The sequence below is a fragment of the Copidosoma floridanum genome, unplaced genomic scaffold (assembly GCF_036245765.1).
Source record: "Copidosoma floridanum isolate Cflo_tuat_1 unplaced genomic scaffold, Cflo_Japanese_pri ptg000023l, whole genome shotgun sequence".
In the NCBI taxonomy this organism is placed as follows: domain Eukaryota; kingdom Metazoa; phylum Arthropoda; class Insecta; order Hymenoptera; family Encyrtidae; genus Copidosoma; species Copidosoma floridanum.
The window spans coordinates 2,522,083-2,545,864 of NW_028321900.1; the positions used below are offsets into that span (position 1 = coordinate 2,522,083).

At 35.9% G+C, this 23,782-nt stretch overlaps 1 protein-coding gene across 2 annotated transcripts in view; it reads right to left on the reverse strand.

The window, feature by feature from the left end:
• LOC149374027 (N(G),N(G)-dimethylarginine dimethylaminohydrolase 1) overlaps positions 1-23,782 on the reverse strand; it is a 257,232-nt gene that overhangs the window by 73,773 nt on the left and 159,677 nt on the right. The window lies entirely within an intron of this gene.

A 23,782-nucleotide genomic window follows, 5' to 3' on the forward strand; every position in this document is an offset into this window, starting at 1 on the left:
TCATCACTATCACCACAGACTTTTTTTGTTTTTCAAATGGTTTTTGTAAGATATCAATAATTAAATTTTTTGTTAGATTTTCAAAATCTTATATATCATAATGACTAGAATTAATAGTTCCATAAAAAAATTTACTGTAAGGTAAGGAATACTGAAACAAACTAATATTCACATTGGCGATCTTTCACTACTTTAAAAGAATGCAATGAAAGTAATATAAATGAATTTCAATTTATATATATATATATATATATATATATATATATATATATAGCTTTTTCATATTATAGTGCTCTACGTCTAGCTCTCATGTAGAGGCACTACTTAGGGTACTGAGCACTTGGGATAAGGAAGGAATTGGGATGGGATTGGAAGGTAGAAGAGGGTCCTAACAACTGCTCCACATTCGCCCATGACGTTTGTCATGTGGATTAGGAAAACCCCGGGAAATTTCCCGTAGGAAAAGCCTGATCCAGAACAGCCTGGTGTATCTGCTTTATTTCTGACCTGGTCTCCAAGCTGCAGACTTACACAACGGGGCAGAAATTTCGCACACCTCCCGCTCACGATGTCGATAACAGAGAAACAGTCAATCAATTTACGAAGCCAACAGCACAGGCGAAACTCTAAGACTTGAACGGTCACCCATCCAAATACTAACCGCGCCAATTGCTGCTTAACCTCAGTGATCGACGGGACTGCAACTCTACCGCTGAGCCATAGTATCAGCCATATATATAGCTATTACGTTAGCTACGTGTTAGCTATGACTACTACCGACAGCCACTATCACCACACCCATTGAAAAATCAAAAGGGCAATTATTCATTTAAAAAACATTGGTCCTATGGGTTTGCCCTCTTCTTATATTAGCGAAAAAAAGTACTAGCCGTCGAAATAACTTAGGAATATCAAGTTTTATCACTTTCACTATTGTTTCGCCTAAGCCATTCTCTACTTGACGAAGTTAGATAGGTCTATAATATCTTTTTTTTCTTTACGCTTTTCCCCTTTTTATTCCTTGCTCTGCAACTAGATTTTTTTTTTACTTTAATTTTGTCTTTTCTGCTTAATTCAAAAGTATTTAGAGTAAAACTTTTTATAGCCACGTATTGGAAATCAAGTGGTAAGTAAAATCAGCTGATGCAACGTAAAAAGGGTCCATCCGGTACATAGTGGTAAGGGGAAATCGGAGAGCGGAAAGCAAGACAGGAGAGAACGGGAGGAAGTAGCACGCATGTGCATCTGAAGTTGAGTAAATGTGTAGCAGAAAAAAAGAAAGAAAGAGAAAGAGGGAAATAGAGCAAGTACACGGTTCTATGTAAAAATAGGTACAAAGAAGCGAATATATACATAGCACACCAAAAAGTGTGTATGTGTGCGTGCATGCGTGTTAAAACTCTCCGTAGGTTATTTGATTGTCCATAATGGTGGGGATATGCATGGAGCATTTCCCCCGCTACGCCACAGCTTTTCTTCGTAGTAAGAGCACATAAACTGCGTGTCTACATTGCTAGTAACTTCTAGCATTTCAGAAAAGAAAGTAATGCATCTACGTTTTTTTTTTTTTTTTTTTTTTTTTTCGTTAAGAAAGTAGTGGCTTCAAAGTTAAGGCTTTTGCAGAGTATTTTTCAACTAAATTTTTGGGAATACAAATACTATCGTAAAATACTTGAGTTTGAAAGTATCTGGTAAAAGCATAAATCTTGTTATTAAAAATTCAATTGTATGTAACAAGTATAAAAAGTATAAATCAAATACGAATCCACGATAAAAAATTATAGTAAAGTTATTATCACCTTAAAAATACGTTAAGTGCATTTTAGATAACCTTGAACTCAAAATTGTCATCAATTCTCATTGGTAGTAAGTCAGAGCGTGGCAGAATGACTTATTCAAAATAATTTTTTTTTTTTTTTAAGTGAAACTTTTTTAGGAGCGCCTAATATGGGGAGTTCAATCATGAAACAAGCGAGCAAGCTAACGAACGCTGCCATGCACATATGACTCTATGTATATTATTTGTACGTATACCAGCCGCGCCGCAGGCAGGGTATCTGTTTGTCTGTCTCCCTTCCTCTCTCTCCCAACCTTTTATATGCGTACATTAGTACGCCACGATTACTTTATGTATATATATATATATATATATATATATATAGCTCCTCTCGATCTCTACATATATAGGAGCGCGTGGTGGCTTAGTCGACTAGGTCATGATCTCTTTGAAAAAAATCTGTACATATCAAGTAGACAGTCAATCGGTCAATCAATCCGAAAAATCACCAGCATAAGCGGACGCAATAATAGTCGAGTGATCACCCATCCAACTACCAACCTCGGCCAACCCTGCTTATCTTTTCAGATCGACAAGACTGTAACTCTTCCACTGCACCGCCGTTCCAGTAGTAGGTATACCTACTGCTGCATGGTAGAAATCGCAATGTAGGTGTTATACGGAAACTGGGCCTCCGTTACAGCTATGGTACTGTCAGGTAAATAATGTCTGACATAAAACATGGCTTGATCTCTTTGAAGTCTTCGGAAAACAGTAAAAATCGTTTTTTTCCTGTTTATCTTTTCGTATGTGTATATGTATGTTATAAGACGTACGTAAAATATAACATATGTATAATACGACAATTTAACTTTTGAAAACAAGAAAAAAGGCTGTATCTCGAAAAGGAAGCAAAATTAGCTAAAAATAAAAATTTCTACGAGTTATCAGAAGGGGATTCACATAATCGAGGTGCACAAACAGAGACGGGTTGGACTATGAACAAACGTAACCTCAATTTTTTTATTTTTCGACGGCATCTTAAAAACAAGTCAAAAAAATTTTTATTTATAGTATGGCATGTTTAAAAAAATTAATACGGACGTTGACAAAATTTTTGAAAAATTTTTGTTACATTATAACCTCCCGAGATAAGAAAAATACTCGTATCTCGAAAAGAAAGCCAGATAGGCCAAAAATATTTCTACGCATAGAAAATAACTATTGAGGTGCAAAAATACATAACACGGATTCATACAAACAATTGTAATAATTCTGAAAATAATAAGTCATATCTCAAAGGCAAAGCTACAACCTTCATATCCTACCTAATAATTGATTTACTTTCTGTTCTCTATAATGTACTATAAAAAAAATTTTCACGTAACCAAAACATATATTCGTTTTATCAATTTTAAGATCAGAGGAAATTAGTTAAGCACGGGTGAATTTTAATATTAAATTATAAATTATTATAGAAAACAAAGAAAATGAAAAATTACATATCTCTTGTTTTTCTTAATCGAAATAGGATATAGTGGATGATTCTATTTTTATAGTAGCCAAAATGTAAAAAAAAATTTATTTGTCGGATACAAAGATTCCAACAAAAGTTTATGGTACACATAAGATATCACATTAAATTCCCGAATGTTAATTTTAAATAAAAGGAATTGCTGTCTCACATAATAGGACAAAAGTACCTCCGTTCAGCGCAGTATAGCAAAAATTTTTGTTCCATTCTGCATTACGCGACCAACAATTCGTACATGTATTACATAGATCATAGCAAACATGGAAGTCCTTAGAATGCGTGAATTATAACATAAGTAGTATATTGAGGTTTATGTATTGTATGCACGCACGTGCTCGAATACGTAATAATATTAAAATTGTCACTATTTTAATGTGGGGTTCTTAAAGATCTATTAAAATGAGGTATACTGTAATTTCCTTAGTTCTTATTATACCGAGTTTAATAACATTTGAGTTGGAAGTTTTACTTCTGCCGGGGGTCCCGAGACCCACACCAGGTTTTTTTTTTTCTTTCTTGTAATAGCAACTGATACTTAAAGAATGACAAGGTTCGTACGCCTTGGCTTCGTTCGTGAACTACAAAATTAACATTTATATTATTCATAACATAAAAATCCAAGTAAAAAGTATACAATGATTATAATAATATTTAATGTATAAGCAATTACATAAATTAATGGACCACGGCTTATTTACATTTCGAATTTAAATTTTGCGCCATAGCCCCTGTTCGTAACTATACATTGTAAGCCTGCGTATACATAGAGCTTAAAACTTACAGGACTATTTATGATCCCATGTGAGGGTGAGTAAGATAATATAAATTCTTACTTTTGTGTGACGGTTTGTTACCGTCAGACGCTGATGTCTTAAAATTTGAATTTGGAATCGATTTTACCATCCCTTCAACATCTATGAATTATTCCTAAGCATTTTTGGTAAACTATTCTATTTAGCATTTTAATTGATAATTTAAATGTTAATATTTATTTTTAAATAAGTCCTAAATCATTAATGAAATTAACGTTGAAATACCTTTTTCTTTAGAAATTTTATTTTTTGATACTCTTTCTTCATTTACATTTAAAAAACGCAAAAGAGCATGTGAGAGAATACTTGAAGAGTCTTAATCTAGTAAATCTTGGACCACCTACAGAAATACAAGACAGGATAGATGTAGACAGGCAACGAATAGATAGTCTCATTTAGAAAATCAATCATACCTGACGGGTAGGCTCGAATTACCGCGCCCACCCTTACCTCAGATACCTAGCAGAGATAGACGGCCAATTCTCAGACAGGGGAGCACAAGCCAGATCATTTGAATTGACTGTTGCTGTTAAGATTATGTGAAGAGCCACAGAATAAACAAGTAACGTCACACTATGCACATAACCTAAACCGAGTTCGCAACGCTAACCAACAGGATTTGCTCACTGAAAATATTCAGACCAGAAAAGCACTGGTAAAGCAAAGTAACCATGGGTTGTTGAGTCAGTTGTTGGGGGAGGAGTGGATAAGAGAAAGTAATACCCTAAAATTCAGGTATAGGTGAGAATGACAGCTCAGAGAGACGCAGACAAGATGTTATCAAGATGAAATGGAATAAGGATATTCACAGGAAGCTGGGTTTATATCAAGTAGATCACCTGTATAACCAAGTAAGCAATCAACAGGATAGTAAAGATTTTCGATGAAAACTGCAGACAGTAGATATATTTTACGAATAGAATTCCACAACACAAGAAGGGACGATAAGGAAGAATTTATAGTGAAGCTGCGTGAATGTATGTTAACAAATCGGTTGACAATAGAAGATGTAGTACGAGCCTTACCAGCAGTACTGGACGCCAAAGCTAACTACTGGTTCTGTAGCAAGAAATTTTTGTGGCGTTTAATCTGGGAAATGACGGATGCCTTTCAGCTATACTGTGGGATTCGCAATTTGCAGGAGCGGCTCTTGAAAAAGATTAATAGACGCATGCAAGAACCAAATTAGGACGTGATGACTTACTTGTCAAAAATCTGAACCCTTATGGACCCAGTAAACCCTCTGTAATGTATGAAAAACATAAGCGTACTTACATTAGCGTTACAGCATGAATCAGTAGTTGTAAGCTCTTAGTAGAGTAAGAAGATTGTGTGCAATGTAAAAGGCGTCAGACTCAGTTCAATCGTTTCTGAGAGAAGATACGATTAGTAACACACAAGAGACTACGAGTCTTTCAGGTTGTATTTTTCTTCTTTCAATATACTTATATTTTACAACTAAGTACTGCTTTTCAAGAACCGCTATTGTTATCCAATTTTAATGTTCGCAAACATCACACCTACCTTTCAGCCTAGAACAAAAAGTTGATGAATAATATAGAAAATTAGACCCTAGTGATCGGGTCTGAAAAAATCGGACCCACATTCTAAATTTAACAAAATTTCTAGTGTTAAAAAAAAGAAAAATATTTAAGAGTTAAGACAAGGATACTTGATCTCCTCCTGAACCCCAAGAATTCCTTTTCCTTTTTACAACCTACTAACCTCACTGACAGGGGATAATCAGAAAATCAGCAGCAGTAGAGTCCATAGATAATATGAAATACTAATAGCGTACTAAGTGCAATCAAAAGAACGAAATCAGCGGCCCCAGTTGGTAAAAACGATCAGTGGAACCAAGCAAACGCATCGGCAATGTCAACAGGTACACTAGTACAGGGATTGCCTTAAAGTGATCTACTACTTAACGTGTGGTAAGATTGGTGATAAAAGTGTGAAATATAGGAATTGTGATACTCTGAGGCTGGAAAACTTACGGGAACGAACGCGTTAGGAGTTGCCGCTACCTCTTTAAATCTAAAACAAGCTCGAGCACAACCAGCAGATAAGTTATCGGTAGACATTAAGGCGAATATAAATAGATTAGTTAATAAGTTTCCTTCAAAATATATTAGATTCACATCTGGAGTAGGAAAATTACAATGGATTATTCTGCAAATACTCTGGTGGTATACGTTAGGCAACCTAATGTTAAAAGGTTTCCTACAGAGGGCACAAGGTGCAGTCTGTAATAGGAAGGCGAAAGTTGGCAAAACCTACAAGTGTATTATTAATTAAGGAAAAAGTTTAGAACACAGTAAAAAGGAATGCATTCGATAAGCTTAGGAGTATGTGGTGGCGAAATATCCCCCATATGGCGAAGCAGGCGTTTGGGGCGGCAGTTATCGAATAATAATGGCATAACGCTAAACAAGGAGGGTAGGTTGAACGGGAACAAAATAAGTCCTTGGGAACTTACAGGTACTGACAGAGATTAGTAGGGAGATTGCTGACTGTAATGTTACAGAGAGTGCCCACTTTTTTCCACTGGTTCGAGCACCTCATCACGGCCAGGCACCGAACCAGGCGCACATTTTTTTTCATTTGAGAAGCATGGTAGGAGTATGCGCCTGTAAGGAGAGAAATAGATTCGCGTAAGAATATACATATAGGCGCACATTTTAAAGACGCGCGAAAGGGGTATACCAAATTTGCGTTTACGAAGAAAGGAGAAAGGAGTGGAGAGTCGACTACAGCTACAGCTGAGCGTACAGCGAAGCGACCCATGAGACTTTTTTGCTCAACCTTTTCTGTTGTACATGAAAACTGTATTTAGTTACCGTGCTCAAACCGTATACATAATTAAACGCATACTGGATTACGTTCAAGAATTTGTGTACTTGTACTCGTCATACGAGTTATCAACAGCTATAGGTTAAGCTCCGAAGGTCTTCGAGAAACATATATTACTTTCATATTTTTGAAGGGAGTGCTCGCAGTAGCTAAGCAAACTGATGACCACTCCGATCCTTTTAATATTTTGAAGTTCTGGGTTCGAAACCAGCATTATGATGTTTTTTTTATTTTCCCTTAACAAACAATATTGAATTTCTAAATTAAAATTATTTACCCTATTAATCCATTATTTTCATTACATATATAATTTTTCATGTAATTATTAACTGTACATAATATCCTACCATAAAAAATTTCTGGTGAAAAATCTTCATCTAGGGAATTATTTTCTAATAACCATGAAAAAAAAAAAATTGGCAATACGCGAACCCTACACTGTTAAGTCGTCGTAAAAAACTAAAATTTTTTTTGAGCTGAATGAGATATGGAAAGAAATGTAACCTCCAAAAATTACGTGCAAAAAAAAACAGAGGCACAAAAACTTACTTCATTAAAACACTACTTTACAAATATTATTTTCCAATAAACGTTAATATTCACATATATTTACATTTATAGACGGACACATATATTATTCGTAATTTAATGCTTATAATACTAATATTTACATTATTTCTATTAGCACAATGATAAAAATCACATTTGTTTAATTTAATTATATAAAACTGCTAATTTTAATATAAAAAAAGCACATGATTTAACTTTCAAGTTAAGATTCTAAAAATCAGGAGAAGACAGAGTGCATCTTTATAATGATTTAAGCCTTTTAAAATACTTACTTGTGATTTGTACACTTCTGTCAGGAATGTAAAAACTGAATTTCGCTACTTCGACATTAGTAGAAATGACGCTGAGCAAACGCCATGGCGCAATTATTGTATCGGCTTTTTGTAATTACTGAATTACTTAGTATATCGATAATAACAATAGAAATTAACTCATTGGCCGTGTCAACATATTTTATGTATGTTATTTTTTAGCTGCCTAATCAGTTTCAAAAATTAATATGAATAATAATAAAAAAATAATACTAAAAACGTTATAAGAGTAAGAATCGTAAATAAGAAACAGTTATAATAGTAATAGTAATAAATAGAATTTATTAGTTATCAATAAAAAGAAAAAAAATTAATTATTAAATGAAATAATTTTAATTTAAAAATTAAATAACTTTTGTTGAAGAAAAAAAAACATCTTATTGCTGGTTTCGAACCCACTACTTCAAAATATTAAAAAAATTGGAGTTAGCATTAGTGGTGCCAAATTGTGGTACCAAAAATCGAATACCTTAAAAGGCCCCGTAATGAGCAGTGGCGTTGACTCAGTGGTATGCGTGCTCGTTCCTGATACAACGCTGTTTTAGAGGTTGTGGGTTCGATTCCCAGTAAATACAGATTTTTTCAAAAACTGTTTTCATCGGAAAAAGTTCCTATGTAAGCCCAGCTGTTTCAAGACGGGGTCTTCCGTGGAATTTTTCTTCAGAGTAATTCCAGGGATTTTTTCTTGCCTCACAGATCTTCGGGCCTGGTTTGATGCGAAACGGTGTTAGGAGGTAGGGATTAGCAGTCTTACTGGCAAGGAGTGGTCCTTGGAACATGGAGCTTCTCCGAGGATGCTAATTAGCCTAGATCCAATGCTTTGGCAGAGAGCGCCGGCTTAACCGGGGGGAAGTGGAAGTCCTGAAATATAGAGTCCTCTACGGGGAAAGGCTACACTGTGGTGAGTGGACCCGATGTACTATCGATATAGAGTGTTAGCTTAACTGGCAAGGTGTTTCACCGGAGATACTCACACTGTGCCCATGGATTCAGGTATGATATTAGTAAAAAGGGTTAGAATGGGTGTGGCAATACATCCCCATACATAGGTAATGAGTGGGTGGTCCCGGCAACTAGACCAGTAGGCTGTCGCGGTAATCCGGTATATATAAGAAAAAGCTCCATAATGCTAGATCTAGATGCGTAGAAATTGTCCTTCCAAAAGAATTAATACTGAGGGAAATAAAATAAGCGCACGCAGAGCCATAAGCTGCGCCTTTAGGAGTCAAAAAGACAAATTTACGCCTACTTGTGTACCACTATTGGCCAGGGTGCTATCATGACGTCATATATGTGAGGGCATGTCAGGAATTTTAAGGGCATAGAGTTTTACAGCCGACTCCTCCGATTTGGGGGAACCAAACATCGAAAAACCTTGGATTGTAATGACCACTGATATACTTGGGCCAAATCACCATCTAAAACCGAAAACCATTACGTCTTGGTTTTTCAAGATGTCTTTCCTAAGTATGTGGAACTACGATTTCTTCGCAAAGCTGATGTCAAGAATGTGAGAAAGGTATTTGAGAATCTGATTTTCAACCGATGGGGAACATCAATGTATATACTTACGCATGATGGAACCAAATTCATAAACAAGGAACTCAAAGAAATCTATGATAATTTAGAAATAATATATACAAACTACCCCCGTATTACGCACAGGCAAACCCCGCTGAGAAAGTGATGAAACCGCTTAATCCATGGATCAGTTCTCATATCGATGAAGACCATCAACTTTAAGATATCCATCTCCGGGAATTGGCCTTTGCATTAAACACCATGGAAGTGCATTTACCAAAATTACTCCAGCGTTCCTAAACTTTGGTAGGAATCCGTTGTCCACCAAACTTTCGAACAAACCTATGGATAGGAAAAATAAGATATTAGGAACACGAAGATTTTAGAGAATCAAATACAGAGGCTAGCTCTAATAAGAGATTTAATAAAAGAACATCTTGACAAAGCTACACTTTCAAAACTAACACTTCTGAATAGGGAACTTAGTCTTAGGAAAAAGTCATGTATTGTCTTCAGCTGGGCTGAAATTTCCGACCAAATTAACCCTAAAGTTTGTAGGTCTTTCCGACATCGTTAAGGTTTTGTCAGAAGAGGTAATGGTGGTTAGACAAATAGACACTAGAAAAACACTCAAACTACACGTATTGGACTTTAAGGAATACACCCCACCTCTAACGACCAACTTAACCCCTACAAAGAATTTTACCGAGAAGCACATGGTCAAGGTAGTCGTGGCTAATAAGCCAGCTACTGAATCCAAGAATTTGGGCCCTATATCTTGAGCCAGAAGAGGAAGTCAAGGTAAACCAGCACCCCTTCGCAGCCAGAAGCGGCTGGATCCCGGTAGCCTGAGAAGCAACACCGCTCCTGGATCTAGACGAGGTTATGGACAGGCAGCGACTAAGATGGAAGAGGCAGCAAAGTCAGGAACCACCGATCAATCCAGCGTCCCTGCTCCAGGTGATTAGAGCAGAAGATTGCAATCTCGGTAAATAGATCGTGCAGCTAAGTCAGCCCAATCCGACGTTCCTGCCTTCGCACACTCCTTCAACACTATTGAGGAGCAGCTAAAGCGAGTGCATGAGCTATTAGAAGAAGAAGAGGGGATGACCTGAACGTTACCGTACCAATAAGGCACAGACGAGGGAGTGGGTCTAGTTGAAGAGTACCCCAACAACGCACTAAATCTATGGGGGAGGAGGTGGCCCTAAAATGCCTGACCAGCAGAACTCGAGCAATGAAAATGGCTGAAAAGCTAGGCTCTCAGATCTCAATAGAAAACGCAACTCAACGCCAGAATAAGTCCCTGACTCTGACTGCTGAGGATGCAGAAGGTTGTGACACAGTTTTACCATTGGTGCTGTATCCAGAATATGACCCTGGTACATTGCCCAAACAGCTGAAAATCCTAGCTTGAAGAACGGTAAGGATTCCTTGCAAAACAAGCACACCGTTCCCCTTACCGCCCCCAATAATTCTTTTTTTTTTGTTTGTTTGTCTCTTTTTCCAATTTTTCTATTTTTTTTATGTAGCTTATTATTTATCCTTTAGCGCTTCCTAAATAAAATTTAAACTTTCTTTTTTTCTTTCCTTTCGATATCACTTGAATTACTGTTTTCTTTCTTTTCTTCCTCTGCTCTTTTTCAAACAATAAGTGTTGCCTCATATACTTCCCGTAGTGGGACATTGTGTAACTTATGCCGAGTAAATTGCTCATTTTTTAAAAACTGACGTCAGTCAATGACCAAATTCTATCACTTGAATACAATTAGTAATAACACACCCTAAACTTAGTACAAAGCACATAACAAAAAACTCAAACATAAAGTTTCTCAGTAATAATGGCTGCCAACCACATAACACCAATCTCTATCTATGGGCCTAATGAGGCGTGACCAGTTGATAGAAATTACCAGCCAAGGTATAGACTGAGCTTGGGCACGGGAAGGCTGTGTGCCCAGGTAAGGGAGAACAATATCACACACAACTAAGATAGGGCTCGACGTGAAAGTTAAGCAGCAGTCATAATAAGATTTATGGAGTAAATCATTCTTAAATATAGTAACTAATGAAATATAGCTCTTTACTTTTCATCCATGAGCTTAAATTCATATTTTTTTAATAACGTTTACGTTTATTATTATTATTATTATTACAATTTGTTATTTTTATGGTCTATAGTAAATATTTTTTAGTAGTGTTTGTTTCTGAAGTTATACTTCTATAGGCGTGTTATGCGTGAGAGTAAGTCAATGATTTTAGATTGGTATTTTTTTTTTTCTTTAAACAGTTCTTAAAAACAAGATTTTTTAAGAACAAGTTTCCAAATGGCCCTTACCCACTCTGCTATGAGCAAGCCCGATAAAAGGAATGCGATTACTCGATTACTGCATGTTATAGTGGCGTTTATAACTTATTATAATTTACTGTTAACTAACTGATTTCGTTCGATTATAAATTACATCAGAAAAATTACTTAACAAACTAATTTTCCTACTTAAATGTTTTTTTCGAAAACTCAGAAACTAGTATATTTTAGAATAGCAAGTTTTTCTACGGATTAATAAACATTTATTTACTTATTATCGATTTGTTACTTTTACAATACATAAATAATTCTTCATACAATTTTTTTCATCCTTTTCAAAATTTTTTAGAATTAAAAAAAGTTTTTTTAACTGTACAAAAACAACAATTTTTTAAAACGTTTTATTTTTTCACAATTTTTCTATTCGTGATAGAGGAGATTTTTCAACTTGAGGACATTTATGACATAGTTAGAAGGGAAAAACTTTAGAGAAGTTAGAGGCACGAAAATATATGCAGCAACACTGGGAATTATTTTTCTCATGTGGATGTACTTACGTATACGCTTTTATGCATACTTCATCTCTTTTTTCTTGTATTATTAAAAAATAAACAACTTTGAAACTAAACAAAAAATGGTACAGTTAAACAATCTGCAATTTTTTATGGGTATTTTTTATGCTATTTCGAATATACGTTAGGCGTATAAATAATATCGGTCAAACAACGTGTGATGAACGTCATAAGATGATGAACGTCACATTCATTAGCAAAATATACGTCCCTATTGAAGAAAGCAGTACTACAGGGTGATTTTTCCATACATTTAAGATCAAGAAGTAGACGGTATGTAATACTAAGCAAACAACTACGCTGTACACATACTTTTCGTCAAGTTTTTATGTCTTCCGGGATCAGGATTTGTGACGTGGTGAACTAGAAAAATGTCCGAACACGTCACAGGGTCCTCGTCACTATCAGTCAGCGGTGAGAGTCTCTTCGTTAGCTATCTCTCTTTGGGGTGGGTTGCTGTTATGAATAAAATTCCGGTATAAGGCTCTAAGGCCACGTCATTAAAAGTAACTAAAGGGCTAGGTCAGACTATTCTCCCGCGCTTCCAGCTTGTATCCTTGGAATGTGTGTGCGCTGTTGAGGGTATAAATGTGTCAACAGCAGCTACCAGTGCATCAAGGTACTAAGAGGTAACAAAATAACGGTCGCTCATCAACGATCATTTGCTGGCTATTAGTATATAGTGGGCCATATAGCGTACAGTGTGTCTGCGCACCGAGACAAGGGCGGACACTGAAGCCGCGAGTCGTGGTGTCAGAAGACACTCGTCTGACAGAAATCTGTGCGCTAAGCCGATTGAGATTCCAGCTGCACAAACACCAGTACGCCCTTGCAGGATCACACCAACTCTCAGTGCTCTAGACTCAGATAGCGAATTTGAAGACACCAACGGAAAGATATACCGGAGATATCTTGGTAGATGTAAATATTTAGTTTAAGTGCTATGCGTTGTGTTATAAAGAAGTGGTCGTCCCTAGTAAGCGAACTCAAATTTATTTGAGTCCACATGAAGTTTCCTGCCACAAGTTACTACTTCATTCACGTAACTAGCAACGAATTTCATTCGCGACAGCAAACCACGATGTTGAGGGTCGTTACCTTCGTGGTGTGCTGCGTTTCATTTGTAATCAAGGTGTTAATTACAGTCAATATACCTTAAATTAATATTATGTTGTGTTGTTTTATTCAGTGGCCTTAGGCAGTGCTAACTAAAGCTACAGTAAAGTGGTAACTTGGTAATCTTAAAAGCTATATACTACTACCAGTTGCTGCTACGAGCGCTGCTTAAAAGCTGTTGTACACCAATCGCGTTCTCGAATAGTAAGAAAACTAAAGTATCAATACGCGTCAGTGTAATATCGACATACGTTACATATACAATATACCAGTGAGCTTCGATCCTTGCACGCTCTGCACGCCAATGCTATAGAAGACTTTCATTTATTTTGCAAATTACATCATACTAATTGATTTTACTAAATACTGCTATTAGAAGATTAAATATTTTTTTTCAAAAGATAATAAACGTTTCTGTTTGAAATTATTATTCAATAAATTAAAAGGTGTGATATCATTAAAAGATTTAAGAACATATCATGGAACCATATGTAAAATATTCAAAGTTATTGCTAAAGCAATGGGATTAATGGAATACGACACTCGAGTTGACAATATATTCAAAGAAGCTACTACTATCATGTTGTTTTATTGATTAGGACAACTTTTTGAATGAGGGGGGAGGCGAGCAGGCGTAAGAACAAATTGAGGGGTGGCAAAGGAGGGCTAAAGGGTGAAAAAAAAGTGTAAAAAGAGAATGAGGAGGGCAAGCATTTTTAATTATTAAGATAAAAGGTGAAATAAGGACATATTACAGTATTGATAAAGCGATATTTAAAGAAGTTGACCAATCTAACGATAATATCCATATTAATTTTTCGATGAAAATACTAAATAACATTTGTAAAGGTTTATTACCTCATGAAGTTAATTTAAAATTTACAGCAGTTGTTTTGTTCATGAAAAATTTGATGTACACAAGAACCAGAGTACTTTCGATGTGAGCATAAGAAAAAAGTACTTTATGTCCGAAGGATGCAAAAAACTCTTCTGTCCGTGAATAAAGAGTAATTTCAAGGGCACAAAGTGTGGCCCAAGGGCACATTGTGGCAGTTGCCCATAGTAAGAAATGGTAGTTTTCTAACCTGGTGGCACATGTCGCTATGGCAAGCACCAGGCCCTAAGGACCTGCAAAGCATAATTAAAACAAATTGAAATTATAGAAAGACTTGGAGTATCGTAAAGAAAAAAAATTCATTTTAATTAAAACGAAACATTGTAGAAAAAACTTAAGACTATACAGTAACAAATATAATTTTTATATTAAAAATACAAATAAACAGGACTTGAAAAATACAAGAACACATTTCAGAAGCCTCAAAGTATATATTATCTAACATTTATCTCTGAATGGTATTCAATAAAGATATCTTAGAATACACAACGACTCAAAGAGGCAAAGGAACCATGAAAAAAAATGACGAGAAATACTAATGTGCAAAGGTTCAGACACAATATAAACAGAACTCCTTGATGTACTTACCTTGGTTGGATGGGTACTGGGTGTGAGCTCTATTTTTCTAACTGAGGGCACTAAATGTCTAAATGCAATAAATAACGTCCAAAGTAGAAAAACCAGTTGACAGTAGGTGCATGGGTACCGAAGTAAGAAGTTATACTTCTATAAAATTGTATGGCAGATAATATAATTATAAATATAAATATACCTTCCATGAAGCAATATTGTGTGTACGAAGGTGGTGCAATTATCGTTGGAATAAGTATTGGATATTGTGTGTACAAAATATTTAATGACCAAAACATTATAAGCAATATATTATGGCACAATACAATATAAACAATGTCCCTTCAGGAATTTCATCACATACAGGTTTTTTTGACAGATATTATTCAAGTATCAGAAGTATACTCAAAATACTATAAGAAATACCCAAAAAAAAATTGCAGATTATTCAACCGTACCCTCTTTCACACGCTTAATTTTTAAAATTTGCAATTTAACATGTAACATAATGGAAAAATCACTAAAAATAAAATTTGTAAGATCTGTATAAGCCCCTTAATTTTTGTTTATATGAAAGATTGCTTTTATATAAACCTGTTTCATTTTTAAATAGATCTATATTTTGTGTAATAACACAGGAAAGAAGGGGTCAAGTATGTGTAGAAGCGTGTAAGTAAGCTGATCCATATAATAAAAATAATTTCCAGCGTTGCTGCATATATTTGCGCTCCTTCCACCTCTCTAAATTTTGTGAAAGAAGAAAACGCATTAAAAATCAATTACTGTAGTTATGCAATACCGACTTTTTTTTTCGTAAATATGAAAATTATGAAAAATTGTGAAAAATTGTATAAACAATTATTTACTCATTTTAAAAGAAACAAATAAGTAATAAGTAAATAAACGTTTATTAATACATATGAAAGCGGATCTGCTGATGTATACTAATTTCCAAATTTTTGAAAAAAACGGGTACCAAAGAATATATTTCACTAAATCAATTATTTATTTATATAATGTATAATTAAACCAAAAGTAAATAAAAGTTTACATTAGAAATATGTTACGAATTGTATGATGAAATCAAGTAATCGGTTTTCCTACGTCGGGCTCGCTCATAGCAACGTGGGTAAGATGCTTGCCTAGGGAGCAAGGGGACGAGGTTTCGAATCTCTTTGAAAACTGTTTTATTATTATTTTATTTTATTTTTTTTTAGAAATTGGCTAAAAGACAGAATAAGAAGAATTCAAAATATATGGTCTGGTGTGGTGGGATAATGTTGTGTGGTGTGGTGGCGTTGTATGGTGTATAGGCGACTAGAAGTACGTCATGAGGGACGGGGCAAAGGGGGAAAATAAAAGAAAAATCCACTTCCGTTACATTTTTTCTCAAGGTCACCAATCTGAAATTGTTGATTTACTCCGTAGGGTAGAACGCGCTTATAGAATTATAACTCCAAAAAATATTTCATTCTTATTTAAAATTTACTGCGACACAGGTTGGATGACCACCAAAACTTTTTACGAGTACATCTCGAATATATTCTATACTTGGTTAAAAAAAACAGGTAAATAATTTTCTGGCTGAGTTGTTTGTAGACGGTAATTTTTTCCATATCACAATGCCTTTTTCAAAATTTTGTCGAAAACATAATATTAAAATTAGACTTGCAAAAAACTCGACGCACATAATTCAGCTCTTTGACGTAGCTTCGTTTCGGCCATTCAAAGTAATTTGGAACAAATAGTTAATAATTAGGCCTTGGGTACCTGCAGCAAAGCTTTAGTAATCTACCTAAGTACTTTGCCTAACAAGCGCCGTCGCCATCCCTAGTATCTCTACTATGTGGTCGTTCCTTCTCTCGGCTCGTGCTCGTTGCGATTAGTACCGGTGCACGAAAGAGTTCCAGATCTATGTAGGCAGCAGACCTCTGCTTCCCTGGTTCACTGGAGGAGGAACGTATTTCTTTACGCGTCAGCGACTTTTATAGCCGAATTGAAGATAATTCGCCTCGGTAATCTGCGCTATCTCTCTGCGCACTATCGATTATACATATTCGTCAACAACCCTTACGCATATCTTATCTAGCTTTTTGCACGTACTTGGCAGCGCACATGATATGCTCGGCACTGACTCCTTAAATTTCAACTCGGCGAATGAAATGTATTTTTATTAATCATTTTAAGAAAAAGTAAAGCCTGTAAATAGATATAAATTGGAATGAAAAGTGTATGTTATAAGCTTCTAGGAAAAAAAGAATTTCGCCTTGTAGTTTATGCATATGTGACCTTGGCTTACTCCCTCTCTTTTATTATTACCTTTAAATAACAAGTAAATAACTGAAAAATACTATATATAATTTCAAATCATGTTCCACGATAGGGACACTGACTGCGAAACAGTGCTGCCTAACCACTGCAGACGTTCCGTTTTGAGCACCTTCTAGTTTATTTTATGAATCTTTTAATTCTGCTGGAATTTCACTATTTAACAGTAATTTACGTTCAAAAATAAATGATCTACTATTGTTTGTCCGAATTTAGTGATTAAAAGTTAAAAAAACTTTTTTATCGGTAATAAATGTAAATCGATACCAAAATTCATCCCATGGTAGGGATATTTACCTTACATCGAAGAGAAGGGGTAGTGAGGGTTTCATATATTATACTAGCAGCCCCCCGTCTCGGCTTTGCCCGAAACTCGCTGAATAAGACACATGTGGGTTGACAAATAATATAGGACTTTTTCAGTTAAAAAACTTCACATCTATTTTTGACACTTTTTGGAACAAATTACTTCTTATTGAAAATATCGAAAAAAAGAAAAAAATGATGGTAAAAAGTAACGTGCATTCTTTACGTCATAAAATAGGTATTGGCTCTGAAAAGGGACGTTGATTTTTACATGTTAACGTTATGATATAACAAAGGGTTATTTGTTAAAGGTATAAGGATACAAATATATAATTTAAAATTATTTTTTCATTCACAAAATTTCAGTATACGTGACATTATTAGTTTTATTTACAGAAGGAATCAAAACAATCTGATAATGTGAATCACCAGTTCTTGAAAGCCCGACATAAAACTGTGAAAAGCAGTTTGAACGTAAATCTACCCCCACAAAATTATAAGTTTGTCCTTGCGACTTGTTAATTGTCATTGCAAAAGAAACTTTGACAGGAAACTGTAAACGCTTGAACTGAAAAGGTAAATCAGTTGGTATCATCCGAATGCTTGGAATAAAAGTTATTTGTCCTGATGCTGGACCTGTCAAAATAATAGCTTCTATAACATTATTTCGCAGAGTTTTAATTTGCAGTCTGGTTCCATTACACAGGTTCTGGGGTTGAAGATTACGTAGTAGCATAATCGGAGCTCCAACTGTCAAATTCAACTTATGGGGTGGAAATCCTAATGGAGATAGGGAGTTTAAAAACTCCTAAGGATAATTAACAACATCTTCAGATGCGATGACTGAATCAATAGAGAGGTACTCTAGAGAATCAGCTAAAAACTTTTGAAGAATAATGTTGTTAATGTCCTCTGCTGTAGAATTTCTCGGTGAAATTATCGCTCTCTCACATAAACATTGGTATGATTTGTTTGATAAATTTTCAATGTTTGGGTAAACTTCAGAAATAAAATTATTGACAGTTGTAACCAGTTTTCCAATGGATTGATCGAGGGTGATAAAACCGTCTTCATTTTCCATCGTGCCATCGCCAATTTTTAATAGCTGTGTTGGAACTTCCATATTTCTTCCGCAGAGATGTGCTCTCATATTAGTACGTAAATAAAGAGACTCTACATAATGCCAGAGAAATGATGATTTTAAACAGGCATGAATAATATTAGCTCTAGTTCCTCCCGGAATTACTGGTAATGTCTGCCTAAAATCACCATCAAAAACAAATGTAATGCCACCCATTAAATTCTAGTTTGATCTTAAATCTTGCAATGTTCTATTAATTGCTTTAATGTGAGCTCTGTGACTTATTGCGCACTCATCCCATACAATAAATGTTGTATCTTGAAGAGTTTTTGCAAGTGGGCCATTTTTGCGTATCGGGCCCGTGTAATCTTCTCCGGAAAAAACACATAATGGAAGTTTAAAAGTGGAGTGAGCTGTTCTACCTCTACTCAAGAGAGTGGCAGCAATGCCAGAAGATGCAACAGCAAGGGACAGTTTTCCAGCCGATCTTGCTTGGGCTAACATAAGATTGATTAGAAATGTTTTTCCAGTGCCTCCAGGAGCATCCAGGAAAAAGACTTTTCCACTACTATTTAAGACACTATCAATTATACCATCAAAAGTTTGTCGTTGGTCTGGAACCAACTTAAGAAGATTTTGCTCAACGTAGTTATATAAATAGTTATGATCATAACCATGTCTGATGGAATGTTCCAAAGGATCATTAGTACAGAGTTTATTTCGAACCGGTGAGTTTAGCCCAAATGCAGTCAAATTTTTTTCTGACAGAGAGATGATCTTATCTTTTACTTCAATTAAACCTCTGTTGAACACTTCTTCAGAAAATTCAACTTCAAAATCGTTGAGTTGAATTCGTCGAGAGTGAAAAATATCTACGCATTATTGTTGTTTAAACATATCTCACAAAATTTGAGGTTGCGATGGCTCACAAAAAACTAGAATAATAGCAAATAAGTCACGTAATTTAGATGGATTCTCAGACAAAGCAGCATCTGCGAGTGTTTTTTTCCATTGATCATCATTTTCCAATAAACCACGTGCGTAACAGGCAACTTTGAAAGTTGCGAAAGTAACACCATCAACGGTTTTTAAGTACTCAAATGAAGTTGGGCCTCAAACATATTGAAAATAACATTCGAAGATGGAAGCACTCTGACTGGGTGGGATGAATCGTATAAACTCTACCTATTGCTCAATCTTTTTTTACTCCTGGCCAGCCTAAGACATCTTAACCCTGTTTTCTTTTCACAAATTTATTACTGTCCCATCGGTAATAGGCGGCAACTTCGGAATACAAAAGAGTTTTAGCAAAATCATCTATTACGCAAAGTTCCAAAAACGCCATCAACGTTGTTTTTCTCGGATTTTCGTGAATCTGTTAAATGTTTTGCTGATTTATATAAACTCTTTGATAATTTTCAAGGTGAACGTCTAAATGTTAGACTGTAGGATACCATGCGTGAATATTAAAGTCAAAGAAACGCCAAAATCCCTCAGAGGAACAAATATAGCGTCCATTGGCATAGCTTGCAATTTCGTCAATGTTTCCAACTGAAAAAGTGGCACGGTCCGATCCTTTGTTGGTATATTTGAAAATATATTTAATTGCTTGCACTGAATGACAAAATTCGACGTTAATGTGGGCATTGAAACATCGTGATAAGACGGGTAAGTACGGTACAACCCAACGGTTATCAATCTGTACTTCTTTGCCACGAATTTTAAGTGCAGAACTATGACCTCCATCTGCAGGGGCTCTTCTACGATAGGTTGGGTAGCCATCATCTGCAGTTAGGGTTTCTTTAACAAAATTTCGAGGAAACTTTTTTGTACATTTTTCATTATCCATACATGGTGAAGCCATGATGAATTCGCCGCAAGGTCCATGAATCATATTTTTCGAAATGATACTGAATAGCAAGGGATCTTGTTGAGGATTTGGTAATTCAGCTAAAATGATCTTGTTTATTTCATCCGGCTGAATTTTTGTTTTAAGCCATAAAATTATGTGCACATGAGGTAACCCTCATTTTTGCCATTCGACACTATAGATTCAAGAATCAACTTCGCCGTGTATTGCTTTCTTAGTAAGGACATCTATAAGTTTCCTTAATTTCAAGTGAAAAACCCTTGAAACAATGTCATGCCTGTCTGAAGGTTTTTGATTTTTGTGTAATTCATTTTTTATTTCTGACCACTCAGGTTTACACGTGAAAGTGATAAATAAACATGGACGCTCGAGTTTTTTCTCGCATATATTGCGGTGAGCCAGTGAATGAGGATGGTAAAATTACAGGCTGTCCAATACTGGAGGGTTCAATGTTACGATCATTATTTATTGCATCTCGTAGATGAATGTAACTTTCAGCACGCAGTTGTTTTTGATGTGTTCGCAAGTAAAGTAAACACTCTGTGATCATTTTTGCCATCATATCAACAACAAATTAATTGAGTAAGTTCTCATAATAAAGTAGGTAATTTATATGATCATTTTTTAACATAAGCCTATAAGAGTAGAACTGTATGCACGAAACAGTTTTGTTTGGAACACCGTGAAGTGGTATATCAATAGAATATCCATTTTCTCCAAAAACAAACATCGGAGGATATTGCAAGGAGTCATAGAATTGGTTGAGCTCAAAAACTCGCTCCAACCGCCCATTTCGACCATGTAAAATAGTGTCTTTAGGGCCTTTTTCCTCGTTAACTATTAGTGCAGCAACTTCATTCTCTCTAGGCACATTGTATTGTCCTCGATGCTCCCCTACAGGAGTTCGATCGGCATGAATAATCAATTTTAAGTTTTTAAGTTCATCTACTGTTCAAGAGTCATAATTGGATTTAAAAGTTCTTATAAAAGGAATGCAATCATGCATCACCTTTTGTAATGATTCAATCAAAGTTTTTTTGGGGCATTATCTGACCAAATAGAAATTTGCTCAGCTTCAGACATGAAATAGATTTAAAAGCACTGCGGACTCTTGTTCTGTTCAGGAAGTAAGATACCTATTGAGTGGTAAACTTGACCTTGGATTTTGAAAGTTGGCATAAAGTTTCCTTCTCTAATTTCTTTCCCTCCAAATGACGTCATTTGGAATTGCGTATTGTAACGTCTGACGTTATCAAGGAAATGTTTTGATAGTGGGTGTTCGTCCATTAACAGACATCTTACCAATTCAGGAGGATTTTCCAATAGATCAAGAGAAACTTTACCACCAAAACAACAGAGCCTTGGAGCTTCATCTCTCCATTTTTTAGCACCACAATGAGTGCAAATAGAAACCATTCCGCCAATTTGAATTGATGGAAGATTTAAGTAATCAATGTCAGGATTGTAACAGAAAGCGGATCTGTCACTTAAATAATTGCTCAATCGTCGATTTTGCCGTTGCTGTTCTACTCTCGATGAATGTTCTACATCAGTTTCTCGACTCCTAAAGTTGTAAACATTTAAAGCATTAGAAGTTCTCCTCCCGATTCGCCCTCTTGCAATCGAGAAATTGTTAAAAATTTTTGCGCGCCCTAAAAAGTGCTGTGTTTTGTATACTTTGTCAATTACAATATATACTTTGGCAAAGTGGTTCAACGTTTAATGGCCCTGAAAACAGCCAATGAGATTGACCAAGTTAGCTGAGCGCTAATCTTGGAGGAAAAGTAATTTCTGGCCTATGTAATTCAAGTGTAGAAAGTCGTCGGTTGCCGAGGTTCCCAGACTCACGACAAACAGCTCTGCTCTCTATGTCTGCCAGCAAGGGGCAGATCCTTGATTAGCTTTATGTTGCTGTAAGACATTACTCTGAAACAGCAGTCTTAATAAATATATATATTTTTTTGGAAAAGTAGTTCAACGTTGAATGGCTCTTAAAAGGACTGATGAGATTGAAGGCAGTTACTTTACGGTAAAATTTATTGATGGCCCTAAAAAGGGCCGGTTGTTATCTTCATTTTTTTTTTTTCCTAACGATGGACAGCTGGTGAGGGTCGATTATTTGACATGCTTTATCAGGCGTTCAGTAAACGGCAAATATTTGCCACTTAACTCTGCTCAGTCAACGGGGATCGCGGAGCTCGGGTACCTGGACCCGAGGTTGCTTCGTCCTTGCCCTTGGATTCTCTGCAAAAGGAAAACGCGCTAGAGGAAGGTGTGTAGCTGGCCGAACAAAATCTCGTTTACGGGTCATTCCCCGGATCACTATCTGCTGACTGTTAGTCAGGGTAGTGGGCCTGAAGAATACGTTTTTCGTGGAGTTCCTCTCGCAACCAACTTCTGAGGAGGAGGCTGGTAAACCTTCCAGCCGATGTGTCTGCTCAAGCTCCTCATGGTTATTCTGCCTGGCTTGCTCTTCTAGGACCAGGTTGGATGGAAGAAGGGCTTCCAAACCTTGTAGTGTTGGTGAAGCAGGTTGAGCTCTGGCCGGACGTCTCCTGGTATTTCGCCTGAGACGTTGATGTTTCGAACGCCTATTTTTCCGTGGCACTCGGTTATTTTGGCGATTCGGGGTAAAAGCCGATGTATTTCACTTGCCCATGAACGAAGCGTGTCAGCGGTAGCCGGGATGCCTAGCTTCACGACAAACACCTTTGTTCTTAGGGGACTGCCGAAAAACGACTACGGAAATCGTCGTTTCGGTGGGGCAACTTATAACCACTCTTCACTATCATTGATTGCGGGTGGCTTCAATTTTACCTCGACGCCACCTAGCGGATCTTACTGAACTAAAGTGAAAAGCAGGTGTATTTTTGCAAAACTTTGAGCTCGTTTATTGCTATTATTATTAAATTTTTCAGGATAAAAACCATACTTAAACCATCTAGGAAGTGTCAAGAATCGGTATGCAAAATTTCAGCGAAATCGGTTCAGTTGTTTTTGCGGTTAGCGATTAAAATGGTTTTAGCGACTTTGCTTTATATATTAGTAAGATAAGTTATACAAACTAAACGAAAAGATTTTCTGTTATTCAGTGGAAAGCATTAGAGAGCTACGGGCAGCGCAGGGTAGAGACGAAGGGGAGAGAAATGGTGGTTTATTTTTTGTTGTATGAATTGGTATTAATCTGAAAGTGTACAAGACGTATAAAAATAATTAATTAATATGTAACTTAAAAACCTTACAGACACACATTTGTCACTCTTACGTTAGAATAAATTGCTTCTGCAACGCTTGATATTGCATCTATACTTAAAAATGAGTAAATGTTTGAAATTAAATTTGAGTAAAAAGTTAACCA